Source organism: Pleurodeles waltl, chromosome 2_1, assembly GCF_031143425.1.
Source record: "Pleurodeles waltl isolate 20211129_DDA chromosome 2_1, aPleWal1.hap1.20221129, whole genome shotgun sequence".
Classification (NCBI taxonomy): domain Eukaryota; kingdom Metazoa; phylum Chordata; class Amphibia; order Caudata; family Salamandridae; genus Pleurodeles; species Pleurodeles waltl.
In genome coordinates, this window is record NC_090438.1 from 625,422,642 (window position 1) to 625,441,994 (window position 19,353).

Consider the following 19,353-nt stretch of genomic DNA (forward strand, 5'->3'; position numbering starts at 1 on the left):
GATTAAACCCAGATCTGTGACTGGGGTGAGTGTTTGAAACATTTCAGCACTCTGTCCATCATCCTTTTGTGTTGCTAAAATTGCTCTAAGTGAGTAGGGTGTGCCCAGATGTGGGTCCCGTGCTCACTATACCACTGGTTTCAAGCTAGCCTGCCTGATGAAGGGTGATACCCTGAAATGGTCCCAGGATGCTTGTTTCTCGTCTTGGAAGGACTTGGCCTGGCAGTTCGGGCTGGACTGTTCCCTGGGGGAAAAGGGTCAATACTGAATTCCATATGGCTGAGTCCAAGCTGGGGTGGTATGGAGAGCAAAAGAACAATGGTTTAAACACAAATCTGTGACTGGGGGTGAGTTTGAAAAGCTTCAGCACTCCATCCATCATCCTTTTGTGTTGTGGTCTGAAGGCCCCTCAACATGGTGGTCTTTTCAGGATACCCAACATGGCAGTCTGACGGTCTGACTGCCAAACTTGTAATGAAGCCCTTAGGTTTTTTTTTGGGTGGGAATAGTAAATCTTATAATTTTGCTGCCCAACATCTTTCTGAAAATGGCTAAGATTGGAGTCAGTAAACGTAACATTTTTCATGTCCAACAGCTTTCCCAAAAGGGTTTAAATCGGAGTAGAAATCTTGCAATCTCCAATGTCCAACACCTTACCAAAAATACCTTAGACTGGAGTGGGAATAGTAAATCTGGCCTCTTCAATGCCCAACACCTTCCCTAGTGTATTCCGATTTGGGGTAGGAATGTGAAACGTAACCTCTTTAATGTCTAACAACATCAGGACACAGGCTTAGATTAGAGGGAGAATAGTAATTCTGGGTAATTTGTAGTGTCTTTGTGCTTTTAGAAAAAAATCATATATGTTATTAATTCTTTTTTCCTTAATTGAACACATAGGAGTATGTAGGTTATTTTTTTGTTATAATTTTATTTACAAACAAATAGGTAAATACATTGTTTCACATTCTGCATATACTTACATATTGATTTTTATGTTCTGACACATGCTTTAACGTAATTTTTCTTAGTATACATAAATAGATATATACAAATTTACATGTATATACCTATATATAGTTCACATTGTTACATATTTTTTATACATTTCACAATTTTTTTTTTTACATATATTTTTCTTTTCATTCAAGAAAAAAAAAATCCATAATTTTTACATATTTAGGGCCAGATGTAGCAAAGTAGCAAATTGCGACTTGCAATTTGCGAGTCCGTGCGACTCGCAAATTGCAAGTCGCAATTTGCTATGCAGAAAGGTGTCTCAGACACCTTCTGCGAGTCGCTGTGGGGTCGCAAAGACCCACCTCATTAATATTTATGAGGTGGGTCGCAATTTGCGACCCCATAGTGACTCAGGGCACTCACGGGGATGGAGGCCTGCTGGGAACAGCAGACCTCCATGAACAGCAGACCTCCATGTCCGTGACTGCTTTTCAATAAAGCAGTTTTTTTTTTTCAAAGTGTAGCCCGTTTTCCTTAAAGGAAAACGAGCTGCACTTAGAAAAAAAAACCGAAACCTTTTGTTTCGGATTTTTCCAGGGCAGGTAGTGGTCCCTTGGACCACTGCCTGCTCTGAAAAAATAATTTTGGGTCCAGTCACAAAGGGGAAGGGGTCCCATGGGGACCCCTTCCCGTTTGCGAGTGGGTTACCATCCACTTCAAGTGGATGGTAACTGCGAGTCCATTTGCGACCGCGTATGGAGTTGCATACCACTGCGACTCGCAAATAGGAAGGGAACATCCCTTCCTATTTGCGACTGGGAAATGCATTGTTCGAGTCAGTTCAGACTCGCAAAATGCATTTCTGCATAGCAAACATGCATTTGCGAGTCGCAAACGTCGATTTTCGTCGTTTGCAAGTCGCAAACAGTTTGCTACATCTGGCCCTTAATGATTATTTTAAAATACTGATTGACTTATATAGCAACATAGGCCTCCATTACGAGTCTGGCGGTCACTAGACCGCCACACTTGTTTAAGGCGGTCAGACTGCCGCAAATGAGGCAGTCCAAGCACCATATTTCAACCATGGCGGTCAAGCCATGGTGGGACTGCTAGCCCCGCCAGGATCAGGGATCCCGGCGGACTGGTAGTAGGCAGAGCTTCCCTGGGGATTATGACCTTGTTCTTCGCCAGCCATTTCATGGCAGTAGAACCACAATGAAAAGGCTAGCGGAGAATGGGTGCAGGGAGGCCCCGGGGGGGCTCTGCACTGTCCCTGCACTTGGCATGGGCAGTGCTGGAGCCTCCCTGGCCAGCACATCACAATGTTCACTGAACATAGTGATGGTGCTGATGCACCCTGCATCCAACAGCATTTGCCGTAAGCTCGATTATGAGCTGGAGGCAAAGCTGTAGGCTGATTCCTGCTAGGCCGGCAGGCAGAAACTCAGGTTTCCGCACTCTGACCTAGCGGGAAACTCTTGATGGGCCCGGTGGGGAGGCAAAGCTGTAGGCTGATTCCTGCTAGGCCAGCGGGCAGAAACTCAGGTTTCCGCACTCTGACCTAGCGGGAAACTCTGAATGGGCCCGGTGGGGAGGTAGCCCATGTGGCGGCAACCTTCCAAGCGGAAGTTCGGCAGATGGTCTGACCCATCCACCGAATTCATAATAAGGTCTATAGATTTTTTTTCTAATTTTCATTTAGCAGCAAATGCTTTCATAGCTACCTATATTATTTACTTTGTTAAAATAATTGTTAGATCAAGTTTGGCTCCTGCCCATCACAGTTCCCTGCTGCCAGTCTACAGTTAAGGTAAGATCACTTTTAAGTTATTATTTGGGGTTTTGGTGTAGGGGATGTGGTATGGTTGTTGGAGTAGTTAGTGTAGAGTAGTGTGGTGTATTGCTTTAAAGTGTTACATAGTTTTATGTTAGGCTGTATTTTATTGTTGCAGAGACTTTAGTGTGGTATATTATGTGAACTTACTTTTAACGAGCATTTCTATTATGTGAGTAATGTTTGTGAATGAATGCTATGGTGTATGCAATGTATTTGGGTGCATGACATGTGAGGGTGGTGTGGGTGTAGAGGCCTTTTCATATATTTAAATTCATTTTGATTAAAAAGGAAATTATTTTTGATTTTAACATAAATTTTTAATTTCTGTTTAATTTCCATTTAGTTTTCTGTTTTCGGGATTAGTTTTGGGGGGTATTTCATTACATTGTTTTGGGAACCTTGTCCCATATTTTGTGAAATTGTAATTTCTGGGGAAGGCTCATGGACATCAGCTACAGAATGGTAAGTTATGTTTATTCTCTTTGGCCCAGATGTATACTTTTTGCCATACAACTGTGCAAACAGAGATTTGCAGCAAAAAGTATAGCGCCAGATTGCGCCATTCCACAGTGCCAGTTGGGCACCATATTAAAGGAATGGGGCAAGCCTGCGCTAAACTTGGGCTAGCATCTTCAAAAAAGATGTTAGCAGGGTGGGGGTGGTGGTAGGGAAGGAGGGGTTGTGCGTCAAAAAATGACGTTAGCCTGGTTAGAGGCAAAAATAATGCCTCTAACTAGACTAGCGCCATTTCCTGACGCACAACAACCAAAAACATGACTCCTGTCTTAGGAAAGACAGGAGTCATGCCCACCACCTCAATGGCCAGCATAGAGGACAAGTGTACCCTGGGCATGGCCACTGCACCCTGTGCCAGGCAGGGAGCCCCAAGTTAGGGCACCAATGGCAAAAAAAAAAAACATACCTAGACTTACCTGGGATGTGGTCCCTCTGGTGGGGGTGTTCCTGGGTCTTGGGGAGGGCACCTTTGGACCCATTCCATGGTGTTAAACAATGAAAATGGCTCCACAGGTCTCCTGACGCCTGGCCTGACCCAGGCATCAAATAATGGTGCAATTTAGCCCCTCCTCCCACCCATGCGTCATTTCAGCCTGGGGGATAAATGAGGGGATATGGGGATAGCACCATTTTTTAGATGGGCACGCCTACCTTGTATCTCATTGACACAAGGTAGATGCAAGCATCCAATAAATGGTGCAAACTGCTATATTTTGATGTTAGACGTGTCTAACGTCAAAATATAAATATGGAGTTAGGTTTGCATCGAATTTGCGTAAAAAAATAACGTAAATTTGGCACTAACAAAGTATAAATATGCCCCTTAGTTTGGATGAGAAACATTTTCTATTGTTAAGTATAGTTATTGTCATGTAATTTCAATTTAAATGTTGCACATTGTGCATACTTATTGCAAAATTCTTGTTGAACTGGATTTTTTTAAATTTAGCTTTATTGTATTTATTATATACAATTATTTAGCTATTAATTTCATATTATCTATTTTATTAAATAGTCTTAGTGGATATTGTTTTAATAATATTTCTTTGTTAGACTGTTTAACAAAGATAATTTGTTATATTTATAAATAAATATAATTTGCTCTGTTTGTTGGTCATTGTTGGCTCGTAATATAAGATGGATTGTTGGCTGGCTTACAGTAACAATTTTGCTATGCTATTTAGGTACCAAGTCATTTGTTATTTATAAAGAGATTTACCTTTTATTGTAACATTTCAAACAATTCATTGGTCTTTTGGATATTTTAGGTTTAATTTGAGTTGTAGATTGCTTTATTCAAAGATCTTGGGAGCTTTCCCTTTTTTAGGACTTCTATGGTTTGTGAGGGGTAGGATGACATTGGCTTGATTTGGCTTCAAATGCGATGTGCCACCCTTCCACTGTGTTGTTGGTTTGACTTGTCCAGACATGTTCCTGTCATTTATGTTCCATCATAGTATTTTAAATTTGGGTTACCATCTGTGGCCAGAAAGGTGCAGTCTGCTGATGCTAGTGACTTCCAAATAGTGCACTGTGGGCTTAGTTTTTGATCATTTGTTTGGTAGTGGGGATTCTATGAGGAGGTTGTAGAGGGTGGCTTCTTCTGTGACTGGTGCATATTGGCTGTTTGTTGCATATTCTACACATAGGCCCTCATTACAAGTCTGGCAGACTCGCGGTGGTGGTCTGACCTCCGCTAAGGTGGTGGTCTGACTGCTTTGGCGGCAGTGTGAACGTCACATTATGACCGTGGCAGTTGCACCTCAGTCGGACCACCAGCACCACCAGTTTCCCTCCACTGGAGGGACTGGCAGTGCTGGTGATCCTAATCTATGTGAACTCTAGTGGAGATGGGGTGCAAAGGGCCCCTGCACTGCCCATGCACCTGGCCCTCATGGGCAGCCCCATCTCACTTTTCACTGTCTTAACATAGAACTCTGCTCTGCCGCAGGAGTTTTTGGAATTCAGTCACTTTACACTACACAGAGCAGCATGGAGTTCCAGAATTCAGCCTTCTGGTGTGGAGTGGAGTTCGTTTGCATAAGCAAGGTTTGTTTGTGGTGCTCGCAAGCGGCATGCCACTTTCGAGCCACTAGCGAGTGCACAAGAGACTTTGCGTTCACTCACACTGCTTTTAGCCATGATGGTGACCAAACAGTGCTGCTTGTACGTGCAAATGCATTCTGGAATAAATGTTCTCCTTGAGATACTTCTAAATCTAGTCAAAAAGAGATTTTTGGCTGGATATTCTTCTGCAATGGACCCTTCAAGTTGTTTTTTTAGTGTGAGAAGCCTTTTTTTTCAAACAAGAAGGAAGTGCCTCAGAAACTTCAACTTCCTGTTCCTCCTACCAGGCTCCTCCCAGTGCTTTGTCCATCACCTGATCACTTTTCATGTGGATTTCAAGGTAGAAGGATCATTCTCTTTGTCTCGTGGATTTAAGGATTTTGTTTTTTGTGTAATCACACAAGTAAGTTGAAAAAATATTGTACAAGGGTGCTGTTTGTTTGCTTGGGCATGCACCAGTATTGTTTCTACTTTAATGTAATTTTAAAATGTTATAGTGGTAGGTGGTCTGGAGTTTAAGCATTGGCCTAGTTATTATTTATTTTGCATTTCATAGTTTTTTCACTTTTTGTAAAGGAAAATTGTTGCACAGCTCAGTATCTTTTCTACGTTTGTAACATTTGCAATATTATTTTACTATTTAGCCTAGATTTCCAAAGGGCCATCTAGCCCAAAGGGACAGTAGACCCAGTACTAGTAGTCGTCAGTGCATGAAATAAATGCTTCAGTGGTATATGCTTTTAGGATTTTATTTAGTATAAGGATGGTTTTGGATTAAATTAAAAATGTTGGCTACTATTTGCATTTCATTTTTTTTGTATGCAAAAGTGTATATGTTGTGGGGTAATATTTGATGGCATAGGAGGATGTGTTTTGCATTGCTGAATTAATGTTAGTGTTTTCTTCAATGTTACCACCATGCCTCCTTATGGCCAGTGTGTGTGTGCTTGAGTGAGTGTGTGCATGTGTTTATCATCGTCCACCATTTGTCTTTGTTCTCCATGCCATGCGGCCGGGGGGCGTTTTGTGTATTCTATCTCCATATGCTTGAGTGTAAGTAGGTAAGTAAGTAACCAGGTAATAAATTGTTAAAATGCCCAAGGGAGTCTTGGCGATAGTGTTCCCAACGTAAATGCACTGGCAGGTAAGATTTAATTGAAAGCCTGAGAAACAACCAGGTTTCAGCCCTTTCCTATATAGAAGCAGATTGGACTGGGATCGCAATATCTAGAACAGCGAGTTCCAAAGTACAGAAGCACAGAAAGAAAAGCTCCTGTTGTTCCATCTTGCCTTCTTTATTCTGGGAATGGCAACTAATTTAGTTGAGCTTGATCTAAGTGTACGACCTGGTGTGTGCCAAATGAACATCTTTTGAAAGTACTTATGACCTGTCTGATGGTGGGGTATATATACCACAAAAAAAGAGCTTTAAAATGTATCCTCTCCCGGACCGGGAGCCAATGAAGGATTTGAATAGACTTAGAAACAGCATTACATTTTTGAATTTTCAAAAGCAGTCTGGCGGCTGCTTTTAAAAAAAAACTGAAGTTTATGTAATAACCAGTGCTGCCAGCCTAAATATAAGGTATTACAGTAGTAAATTTTTGAAGTGACTAATGCCACAATGACAGTCTTTTGAAGTTCTGGAAGAATGGATTTTTTTTTAATTCTAGGTAGAAAAAACAGGAGGAAGTGATTTGATTGATGTGAACAGAGAAGTACAGTTTCCGGTCAAAATTCTCCCAGATGTCTTGCCTTTTGCACTGGATGCCTTCTTGTTCACAGTTGTTTTTGACAATGTGGCTGGCAGCCATTTTGTGCATCCAGCCAGTATATCTTTACCATGGGCTTGCATGTGTTCTTTGTTTTCCTTGCTCCTTGTTGTTGTTGTTTGACCATGTGGCTGTTGACCAGTTTGTGGATCCAGCCACTGTGTCTTTGCCATGATGCCTCCTTGCTCCTTGTTGTTGTTGTTTGACCATGTGGCTGGTGATCATTTTGTGCATCCAGCCAGTGTCTTTTTGCCATAGGCTTGCATGTGTTCTTTGTTCCCCATGCCTCCTTGCTCCTTGTTGTTGTTTGACCATGTTGCTGGTGGCCATTTGTGCATGCAGCCAAGGTGCCTTTGCCATCAGCTTGCATGGATTGATGTGATACCAGTGTATATTGATGTGCTTGGGGATCATTGCAGTACATGTATACTAAAAGAATATGATTCTGATGAACACTGCTTATATTATGTCTTTTCTTTTTTTGTATGGTTTAATTTGTTCCTCATGTGTTGGTTTCCATGCAATATTTTATTTTCTTCTTTTCCTCCCATACAAACTTTGGCAATTCTTAATCATTTGTTCAATTTAAGTTTATATTTATTTTTTGTATTTATTTTTTTATTTTCATTTTAAGATGGTTACAAAGAAAGTTTCTACCAAGAAAGTGGTCAGTAAGAAGCATGAGCTGTGTGCCTGCCACATCAGCCCCTGGGGAGGAACCTGGGAGCAGCACTCCTGCATCAACATCACCACCCCAGCCTAAGCCATACCATGTATATCAGTGAGGCAATTGGTACAATCATTGTGACCCCGACGACCAGTGACACTGAATTGGATTTTTCCCCTTTGCAAAGTAGGACCCAATCATTTCAGGAAACAGAGCAAAGTGAACAAGGACCTGCAGCCAGCAATTGTAGATTTTCCCAAAGTTTGGCAGAACAGGAGACTGAACTTCCTTCCAAGCAATAACCTCCTCTTTTAGAATCAATGGCTCCCAGATCTCCAGCAAGAAAAATGAAGTGCACTACTTCACCACCTTCTCCAAACGCCACTTCTGATGACAAAGATAGAGACATGGAATGGAGCCCGTCAGAGTCCAGGAGATGCTAGGAGAGGCAAGGGAAAAGAAAAGTTCCAGAAAGCCTTAGGATCATGGAATGGGACGATGATGGCACAGAGGAGTCCAACATTCATATCCAGCCTTTCTGAGGATTGTGGTATAGGCAGGACAACCAGCTCCCATATTTGTAAGGCCCCAACTGAGACCTGCATCAATCCCTACATCAGTAGAAGTATGGACTGCAGAGAGGCAATTGAAACAACCACCTACCTCCAGTTCTTCTTCAGGCATTGATAGTGGTCCAGTAGGAAAGTTCTTATCCCCAGTTTAGGACATTTTTACTATTAGCAAACAGGAGGATACTCCATTTGCTGTACAACTGTTTGTCGAGGTAAGCCTGGTTCATATTATCGTACCGGAGGCCAGACAATGCATATGAATGAACATCACACAATCCAGTGGATGGAGCACCTTAAAACAATTGCTGAACATGGTGGTGAAGGTGAGGAGAGCCCAGAAACATCAGCTATGACTGGTCAAATCACGATGGAAGGTGAGGAAGAACAGGGTGACACCCTCACGCAAAGCAGCCGTGTCCCCAGTAGTGGGCTAGAATCACCCACCTCAGTGACCTCACATTGGCACAGGAAGACTCAGAGTCAGATGGAGACACCCAATTACAAGGTGACTGCACCATGACACACATCAAGTCTACCACTACCTACTTCTCGAAAGTCGCCTGTTTCAGTAGCCCCAAAAAAGAAGAAAATGCAGGCTACTACTACAGACATGTTTAGGTAGGATGGGCCCTACAACAACAACCACCCAATGGCACGTTTCTACAATGGGAAGCTGGCAAAAATGTTAGCACTGGACCTCCTCACTTTTTCTTTTGTGGAAGGAGTGGGATTCTTAGAATTTGTGTCAGCCGCCTGCCCAAAATGGAAGGTTCCAAGTCGTATCTATTTTTTCCGAACTGCTGTTCCAGCACTGCATCACGATGTGCTGCAATTGGTTGGACAAGCTTTTCATAAAAGTGTTGTCCACACTATCCACCTGATGACGGACATGTGGACCAGTTATCAGGCTACTGATTGCATGTGAATCACTGCACACTGGATCTCTTTTGCAGGAGTGAAGCAAAAGCTATCTACAGGTTTTGCCCTGAAAGAGTTTTAAGAGCATTCAACTGTAGTCATGCCCGCCAAGGAGAAATCACATACAGCTGCAAACATCTTGGATGAATTTAATAGCAAGGTGTGTGAATAGCTGTGGCCTACAGATCCCCAAACTGGATCTTTTGCCATGGACAATTGCAGTTACATAGTCAAGGCCCTGGCACACAGTGGCTATTTTAGGGTCCTGTGTTTGCAGCACTGCATCAACCTGGTTGTGCAAGACTTTTCTAAGAAAACAAGACATACTGACCACCTGCAGATGAACCTGCACTCATTTAGCCATTCTTTTAAAGCCTGGAAGACATTGCAGATTATTCAATGTGCTAACAGAGTACGAATTAAAGGCCTGATATAGAAGGTGTCAGAAGCAAAACCCTCAAGCATCACAATGGATGACTAGCATCATCATTGGGAATTGCTCCTCGCCAGGCTGGCGCTGCAACCCCTGACGGGCTCCCCTAAAGAGGGGGGCACTCAGCCGTCCTGTTCTGATGATACCTCATCAGACAAAAATACCTATATTCAGGCACCAGCAAACGCTCGGAGAGAGTGAGATGTGAGACTAAAATTGGTTATTCATCCCAAAGTTATTTCATACCTTTAATCAATATACTGGGATGAAGACCAAGATTAAAATCAAAAGTGAAAGTAATAGACTGAGTGTTAATGCTCAATTACTTTCAAAGAGCAAACACACTACCAGGGTCTGTAGTTTAACAGTACCCTCAGAAAAGGGTCGACATGTTTCGCGTCGTGTGGTCCTACAGGATCCAATGACGCTTCATCAGGACCAAACTAGAATTATTATGTCAGTTCTTCTCCAATTAACAAAGAAAAAGTTAAATATATGTGCCGGTCACTTACACTTCAAGGAAACTGGCTACGTCACTATCAGGTCGCCCTAGGGGACAGAAAAGAGTAAAAACGAACAACCAAAGAGAGGTATAATCATACATCTATTAATACCTCTTATTGTGAATATCAAGATATAAAAGTGTTAATCTCATAAAGTAAATCGAGCAGTCATTAATGTGAGAAGAGCTTACCATCCCCTTAGTCAGGAAAGGGCTCCTTGAGAGGCACGTTTCGGGGACTTGGAAAAAACACAGCCTAATAGTAGATATAAGTCATCAAAAAGGCACAAGATAAATATATAGTCCATTTTCACAACTCAAGTGAATGACTCCATGCGTTCTGTGCAAAGTGTGCTGCATTGGTAAGGCAAAATTAATGCCAAGAATAACAACACTGTTGTGTGCATGAAACGTATTAGTAAAAATCATCACTGCATACAGGATTAGTAAAACGTCAATGTGAACACCAACAGTGCCACACAGTATAACCTATGACAACAATGTGCTCACACTCGTGTATTCTAAAACTGTGTATTGTGATCCCTGTGTCATCGTCATCATTACTACAGGTTGTCCAAAGCAACTTCAACAACGAGTGATACAATGGTAAAGAAAACGGTAAAGCGCGCGTTTCTAAACTTGTAAATACCAGCAAAGTAGTCACCATAATAATACTCACACTGGTTATCCAGGTCCAACACTTGGGACCTACCCTCCGAAACCGGCGTCTCGCATGAATGCGCAGGACGCCGTCGGAGCTTCATAAAAAGCCACGGACCCGGAAGTAACCCTCTTTTCCAAGGGTCTCGCGCGTCTCTGGCGCGTCTCTGATCGTAGAAAGGGAGAAAGGACTCCCAAGTCTGCGATCGAGAGTGAAAAGGGACTAACGGTCTCAATCATTCGCCGGAGCCGATGAATAATCGGTCGACCCCGTTAAGATATTTAAATCTAAGGTGCATGTCCTCAGAGCTTTTTGATGGAACAACGGAGGCAAAAAAACGGAGGCAAAAAAACCACAACTAATCCTGAAATAAATGCAGGAGTCTGTGAGAACCTGTAAATACCACGTCTTAATCCATCATTACGTACCCAAAAGTGTAAAGAGGCACTCGTATTAAAAAATTCACTCATTCATAAGGATTTTCAAAATTACTGGTGCCGTATGTATATAACACAGGCTAGATGTTAATTATAATCAAATTGAAATTAGAGTGATGTGATGCGGTGGTTAACTCACAAAGTCACTTCAGGTTAATGAAGTCCAAGGTATGTCATCGTTCAAACCAAGTACATTAGTACCCAATTTGAAAATCCATCTTTGTTCGATCTTGAATAGGTGACCAGTGTCACACAGGCGATTTTTTGGTGCCTCTATTACCACCCACCACATATCATCGGGTGTGTGTTTTACCTCCAGAAAATGTTCACTCAGTTTAGTAGTGATTCTCTTACAACGAATATTGCTCCTGTGTTCGTTAATACGGGTTTTTACTGGTCTTGAAGTCATGCCAATGTAACGTAAATCACAGGGGCATGTAATCATATAAATACAATTCCTGGTGTTACAGTTGGTATGTTTCTTGAGGTACCAGGTCCCAATAGGATTTAACACTAAGGATGTCAGATGTTTAGTAAGGGTACAGGCGTTACAATTACCACAAGGATGATGGCCTGTCACAGGGGGTACGCCCCATAATGTTGTCTGCTTGGGGATATCAAGCTTTGGCTGTGGACGAGTATGGATTACCATATCCTTGATGTTGGATGTGCGTTTGAAAGCAAAAAGAGGTTTAGCGATATTACTTCCAATACTGGTCAGAATAGGCTACCGTTTGGTAATCAATCTCTTAATAGAGTTGGATAAAGGTGTGAAAGTAGAAACACACGTTATCCTAATCGGGTTTTTTTTTTCGATAGTCATAAATAAGGCTTCCCTATTGTTGTTCCTAGCCCTTTTCCGTGCTTGATTAATTATTCTTGAAGGATAATGTCGTTCCAAGAGTTTTTCTTGGAGCGAATCAGACTGTTGAGTAAACTCATAAGACGAACTACAGTTCCGCCTGAGTCGCAAGAATTGTCCTACCGGAAGATTGTCTCGTAGAGCTTTTGGGTGATGACTTTCATACAATAAAAGTGAATTCCGGTCAGTGGGTTTGTGATAAACTGTAGTGGTCAATTTACCATTGTCAATTGAGATCATTAAATATAAAAAAGGTAACCGTGTGGCAGATATATTTGTTGTGAATTTTAGAAAGGGGTAGAGTGTGTTAATCCATGCCGTGAAGTCATCAGTCATGGACAGGGGTCCTTGCCAGATAATAAGAATGTCGTCGATGTAGCGACGCCACAACTTTATATGATCCTAGTAAATATTCCTAGGGGAAAGGATGAACTTTTTTTCGAAGTCATACATGTATAAACAAGCTAAACTAGGGGCAAAAGTGCTCCCCATTGATGTCCCTCGCACCTGGTGATAGAACTGATCCTCGAACTGAAAGTAATTCTCTGTCAAGGCCAGTCTAGCACAGTGCATTATAAAGGGAACCGGAGTGGACAGGGAATCAGATGTTTCTAGTAGGGCTGATTCAATTACTTCTAAAGTCGCTTCTTGGGGGATGTTGGTGTAAAGTGCTTCAACATCCAATGTAATGATTCCTTGTACCGTTCCTAACTCATTTATGGTCTCAATTAAGTTGAGGACATCTTTTGTGTCTTTTAGATAAGTAGAAGAATTCCTCTCTAGAGGTTGTAGGAAATGGTCACAGAATGTTGAAAGAGGTTCTAAGACCGAGCCTATTCCAGACACAATTGGGCGTCCCGGTGGTGGTGTGATGCCCTTATGAATCTTGGGTAGGCAGTAAAAGTAAGGGACCCGTGGATGGGGGGTGTCCAAAAATTCAGCCTCTTTTTGTGATACCCATTGATTATTCTTAGCTTCTTCAATAAGAATCCTGATTTGAGTTTGTAGTCTGCCAGTATGATCACTTCTTATCTGGGCATAATAAGTAGAATCGCTTAACAAGCCTAGACATTCTTGTCTATAGTCAGTGGAGTCCATGATCACAATGGCACCACCTTTATCAGCCTGTTTTATGATAATCTTAGTGTCAGATGCTAGAGCAAGTAGTGCTCTCTTCTCATTTGTGGGTGTGTTATTATATGGATGTTTGGGACATAATTTTTTCAAATCAGCTAGTACAGCCTTTTCAAATGTCACCACTTCACTAGGCATTGCGGTTAATAGAGGCACAAAACCAGATGGTTTCCTTAGACCTGAGTCGAGAAGTGATGGCTCAGCGGATCTGTCTTTAAAGAAAAAATGTAGACGAATTTTGCGGAAGAGTTGAGATATTTCAATATGTAGGCGGAAGAAATCTTCCTCAGGGGTAGGGACAAACCCCAGGCCCTTATTGAGCACTTTTGTTTCTGCTTCTGTGAGAGTTCTAGTTGATAAATTGACAACTAGGTTCTCATGGGAGGGTTTTTTGTTTGGCTCCTCGTGACCATCTGTGGTTCCTCTCTGGACCACTGGATGTGCCTGCCTCTTCCTCTCCTTCTGCCTCTGCCTCTGCCTCTGCCCCGGCCGCGGCCTAAAAAAGGCATATACGGCATCATAGGGCGAGGTTGAAAGAAGGGAAATGGTGTTTGCCAAGGCATCGAATGTTGCACCGGATAAGGTGGATAATTGTAGAAGGTTTGAGGTGGATTTTCATCGGTGCTCCACCCATCTGACGATGAGCCACTGCTGAATTTGCAAAATTTCTTCTGAGATGAGGTTGACTCATCTGATGATCGGGATTGGTTGTCCCCCTCAAAGTCATCTTTTATGTACGGGTAAACTTTTTCCCTACTGAATCTTGTAATATCCTTTTGGAGTTTGGTAATCTTTTGTTGTGTTAGAAACTCCTTATGATCGTTGAGTTCAGTATTAATTTCAGAGAGACGGCTTTTGAAAGACGTCAAAGTAACTGTTGTTTTTAGACCATTTTCTATGGTGTTGATTTGAATAGTCAGAGTATCCGCTAAGCGTTTGGAAGTGTTGATGATGAGAATCAACCAGTCCCTAGTACATTTCCAGGCTATTTGTGCCCAGTCTTTTCTAAAGGCTAGATCTTTTAAAAATATCCTGGGGATATTAGAGACCAAAAGGCCATTGGGTGCGATATTTGCACGTAAATATTCAGTCATGATGGTCCCATGCATGACAGTTTTGATAAGTTCTTTCTTTAAAGCCGAAAGTTTATCCCATTCAGTTTTAAGACTGCCCGATGGAGATGACCCATTGTGATCAAGAATAGATGGTGCTTGTAGAATTGCCGACACCATTTCGTCGTCATAGCTGAGGCCCTGGAAATCTTCCATTTTGAGGATCTCAACAGGGCAGCAATATAAACAGAAAAGAGAGAGGGTCCCACAGCAATCAAGTGAACATGAATCTAGAAAAAAGAGAGGGAGGGAGGGACCGGGAGATTATGTGGTCCAGTGTACAGTCTCCCACTGATATGATATACAAAAGGTACACTGTTCCAAAAGTGTTTAACTAGCCTAGGGCACCCGAGGTGTCAGAAGCAAAACCCTCAAGCATCACAATGGATGACTAGCATCATCATTGGGAATTGCTCCTCGCCAGGCTGGCGCTGCAACCCCTGACGGGCTCCCCTAAAGAGGGGGGCACTCAGCCGTCCTGTTCTGATGATACCTCATCAGACAAAAATACCTATATTCAGGCACCAGCAAACGCTCGGAGAGAGTGAGATGTGAGACTAAAATTGGTTATTCATCCCAAAGTTATTTCATACCTTTAATCAATATACTGGGATGAAGACCAAGATTAAAATCAAAAGTGAAAGTAATAGACTGAGTGTTAATGCTCAATTACTTTCAAAGAGCAAACACACTACCAGGGTCTGTAGTTTAACAGTACCCTCAGAAAAGGGTCGACATGTTTCGCGTCGTGTGGTCCTACAGGATCCAATGACGCTTCATCAGGACCAAACTAGAATTATTATGTCAGTTCTTCTCCAATTAACAAAGAAAAAGTTAAATATATGTGCCGGTCACTTACACTTCAAGGAAACTGGCTACGTCACTATCAGGTTGCCCTAGGGGACAGAAAAGAGTAAAAACGAACAACCAAAGAGAGGTATAATCATACATCTATTAATACCTCTTATTGTGTGTAGGAGGCTGGACTGGCTTGTAGTGAGTACCAAGGGGTACTTGCACCTTGCACCAGGCCCAGTTATCCCTTATTAGTGTATAGGGTGTCTAGCAGCTTAGGCTGATAGATAATGGTAGCTTAGCAGAGCAGCTTAGGCTGAACTAGGAGACGTGTGAAGCTACTACAGTACCACTTAGTGTCATATGCACAATATCATAAGAAAACACAATACACAGTTATACTAAAAATAAAGGTACTTTATTTTTATGACAATATGCCAAAGTATCTTAGAGTGTACCCTCAGTGAGAGGATAGGAAATATACACAAGATATATATACACAATAGCAAAAATATGCAGTATAGTCTTAGAAAACAGTGCAAACAATGTATAGTTACAATAGGATGCAATGGGGAAACATAGGGATAGGGGCAACACAAACCATATACTCCAAAAGTGGAATGCGAACCACGAATGGACCCCAAACCTATGTGACCTTGTAGAGGGTCGCTGGGACTATTAGAAAATAGTGAGAGTTAGAAAAATAACCCTCCCCAAGACCCCGAAAAGTGAGTGCAAAGTGCACTAAAGTTCCCCTAAGGACAAAAGAGTCGTGTTAGAGGAATAATGCAGGAAAGACACAAACCAGCAATGCAACAACTGTGGATTTCCAATCTAGGGTACCTGTGGAACAAGGGAACCAAGTCCAAAAGTCACAAGCAAGTCGGAGATGGGCAGATGCCCAGGAAATGCCAGCTGCGGGTGCAAAGAAGCTTCGACTGGACAGAAGAAGCTGAGGTTTCTGCAGGAACGAAAAGGGCTAGAGACTTCCCCTTTGGAGGACGGATCCCTCTCGCCTTGGAGAGTCGTGCAGAAGTGTTTTCCCGCCGGAAGGATGCCAACAAGCCTTGCTACACGCAAATCGTGCGTTTGGCGTTTTTTGGACACTGCTGGGGCCCAGGAGGGACCAGGAGGTCGCAAATTGGACCTGCAGAGAGAGGGGACGTCGAGCAAGACAAAGAGCTCTCACTGAAGCAGGTAGCACCCGGAGAAGTGCCAGGAACCGGCACTACGAGGATGCGTGAAACGGTGCTCGCCGAAGTTGCACAAAGGAGTCCCACGTCGCCGGAGACCAACTTAGAAAGTCATGCAATGCAGGTTAGAGTGCCATGGACCCAGGCTTGGCTGTGCACAAAGGATTTCCGCCGGAAGTGCACAGGGGCCGGAGTAGCTGCAAAGTCGCGGTTCCCAGCAATGCAGCCCAGCGAGGTGAGGCAAGGACTTACCTCCACCAAACTTGGGCTGAAGAGTCACTGGACTGTGGGGGTCACTTGGACACAGTCGCTGGATTCGAGGGACCTCGCTCGTCGTGCTGAGAGGAGACCCAAGGGACCGGTAATGCAGCTTTTTGGTGCCTGCGGTTGCAGGGGGAAGATTCCGTCGACCCACGGGAGATTTCTTCGGAGCTTCTGGTGCAGGGAGGAGGCAGGCTACCCCCACAGCATGCACAAGCAGGAAAACAGTCGAGAAGGCAGCAGGATCAGCGTTACAGAGTTGCAGTAGTCGTCTTTGCTACTATGTTGCAGGTTTGCAGGCTTCCAGCGCGGTCAGCGGTTGTTTCCTTATCAGAAGGTGAAGAGAGAGATGCAGAGGAACTCGGCTGAGCTCATGCATTCGTTATCTAAAGTTTCCCCAGAGACAGAGACCCTAAATAGCCAGAAAGAGGGTTTGGCTACCTAGGAGAGAGGATAGGCTACTAACACCTGAAGGAGCCTATCAGCAGGAGTCTCTGACGTCACCTGGTGGCACTGGCCACTCAGAGCAGTCCAGTGTGCCAGCAGCACCTCTGTTTCCAAGATGGCAGAGGTCTGGAGCACACTGGAGGAGCTCTGGACACCTCCCAGGGGAGGTGCAGGTCAGGGGAGTGGTCACTCCCCTTTCCTTTGTCCAGTTTCGCGCCAGAGCAGGGGCTAAGGGGTCCCTGAACCGGTGTAGACTGGCTTATGCAGAATTGGGCACATCTGTGCCCAAGAAAGCATTTCCAGAGGCTGGGGGAGGCTACTCCTCCCCTGCCTTCACACCATTTTCCAAAGGGAGAGGGTGTCACACCCTCTCTCAGAGGAAGTTCTTTGTTCTGCCATCCTGGGCCAGGCCTGGCTGGACCCCAGGAGGGCAGCTGCCTGTCTGAGGGGTTGGCAGCAGCAGCAGCTGCAGTGAAACCCCAGGAAGGGCAGTTTGGCAGTACCAGGGTCTGTGCTACAGACCACTGGGATCATGGGATTGTGCCAACTATGCCAGGATGGTATAGAGGGGGCAATTCCATGATCATAGACATGTTACATGGCCATATTCGGAGTTACCATGGTGAAGCTACATATAGGTAGTGACCTATATGTAGTGCACGCGTGTAATGGTGTCCCCGCACTCACAAAGTCCAGGGAATTGGCTCTGAACAATGTGGGGGTACCTTGGCTAGTGCCAGGGTGCCCTCACACTAAGTAACTTTGCACCTAACCTTTACCAGGTAAAGGTTAGACATATAGGTGACTTATAAGTTACTTAAGTGCAGTGTAAAATGGCTGTGAAATAACGTGGACGTTATTTCACTCAGGCTGCAGTGGCAGGCCTGTGTAAGAATTGTCAGAGCTCCCTATGGGTGGCAAAAGAAATGCTGCAGCCCATAGGGATCTCCTGGAACCCCAATACCCTGGGTTCCTTAGTACCATATACTAGGGAATTATAAGGGTGTTCCAGTAAGCCAATGTAAATTGGTAAAAATGGTCACTAGCCTGTTAGTGACAATTTGGAAAGAAATGAGAGAGCATAACCACTGAGGTTCTGATTAGCAGAGCCTCAGTGAGACAGTTAGTCACTACACAGGTAACACATTCAGGCACACTTATGAGCACTGGGGCCCTGGGTTACCAGGGTCCCAGTGACACATACAACTAAAACAACATATATACAGTGAAAAATGGGGGTAACATGCCAGGCAAGATGATACTTTCCTACACAACCCCCCCCCAAACGAAGGACAATAAGACTAGCCATGACCTGATGAGTCTTCATTGTCTAAGTGGAAATATCTGGAGAGTCCATCTGCATTGGAGTGGCTACTCCCAGGTCTATGTTCCACTGTATAGTCCATTCCCTGTAGGGATATGGACCACCTCAACAATTTAGGATTTTCACCTTTCATTTGTTTTAGCCAAAGTAGAGGTTTGTGGTCTGTCTGAACAATGAAGTGAGTGCCAAACAGGTATGGCCTCAACTTCTTCAGAGCCCAGACCACAGCAAAGGCCTCCCTCTCAATGGCAGACCAACGCTTTTCTCTAGGGGTCAACCTCCTACTAATAAAAGCAACAGGTTGATCCTGGCCCTCAGAATTAAGTTGTGATAGGACTGCCCCTACTCCTAATTCAGATGCATCAGTTTGGACATAGAATTTTTTAGAGTAACAAGGGCTTTTCAGGACAGGTGCAGAGCACATGGCCTGCTTCAGCTCCTCAAAAGCTTTCTGACAGCTTGCTGTCCATAATACCTTTTTAGGCATTTTCTTGGATGTGAGGTCATTAAGAGGGGCTGCAATGGAGCCATAGTTCTTAATGAACCTCCTGTAATACCCAGTGAGGCCTAGGAAGGCTCTCACCTGAGTCTGAGTGGTAGGGGGAACCCAATCAATAATAGTTTGGATTTTCCCCTGAAGTGGTGCAATCTGTTCCCCACCAACAAGGTGTCCCAGATAAACCACCTTACCCTGCCCTATCTGGCACTTTGAAGCCTTGATAGTGAGGCCTGCCTTTTGCAGGGCCTCCAAAACTTTCCATAGGTGGACCAGGTGATCATCCCAGCTGGAGCTAAAGACAGCTATATCGTCCAAATATGCTGCACTGAAAGCTTCCAGCCCTTGCAGGACTGTGTTCACCAACCTCTGAAAAGTGGCAGG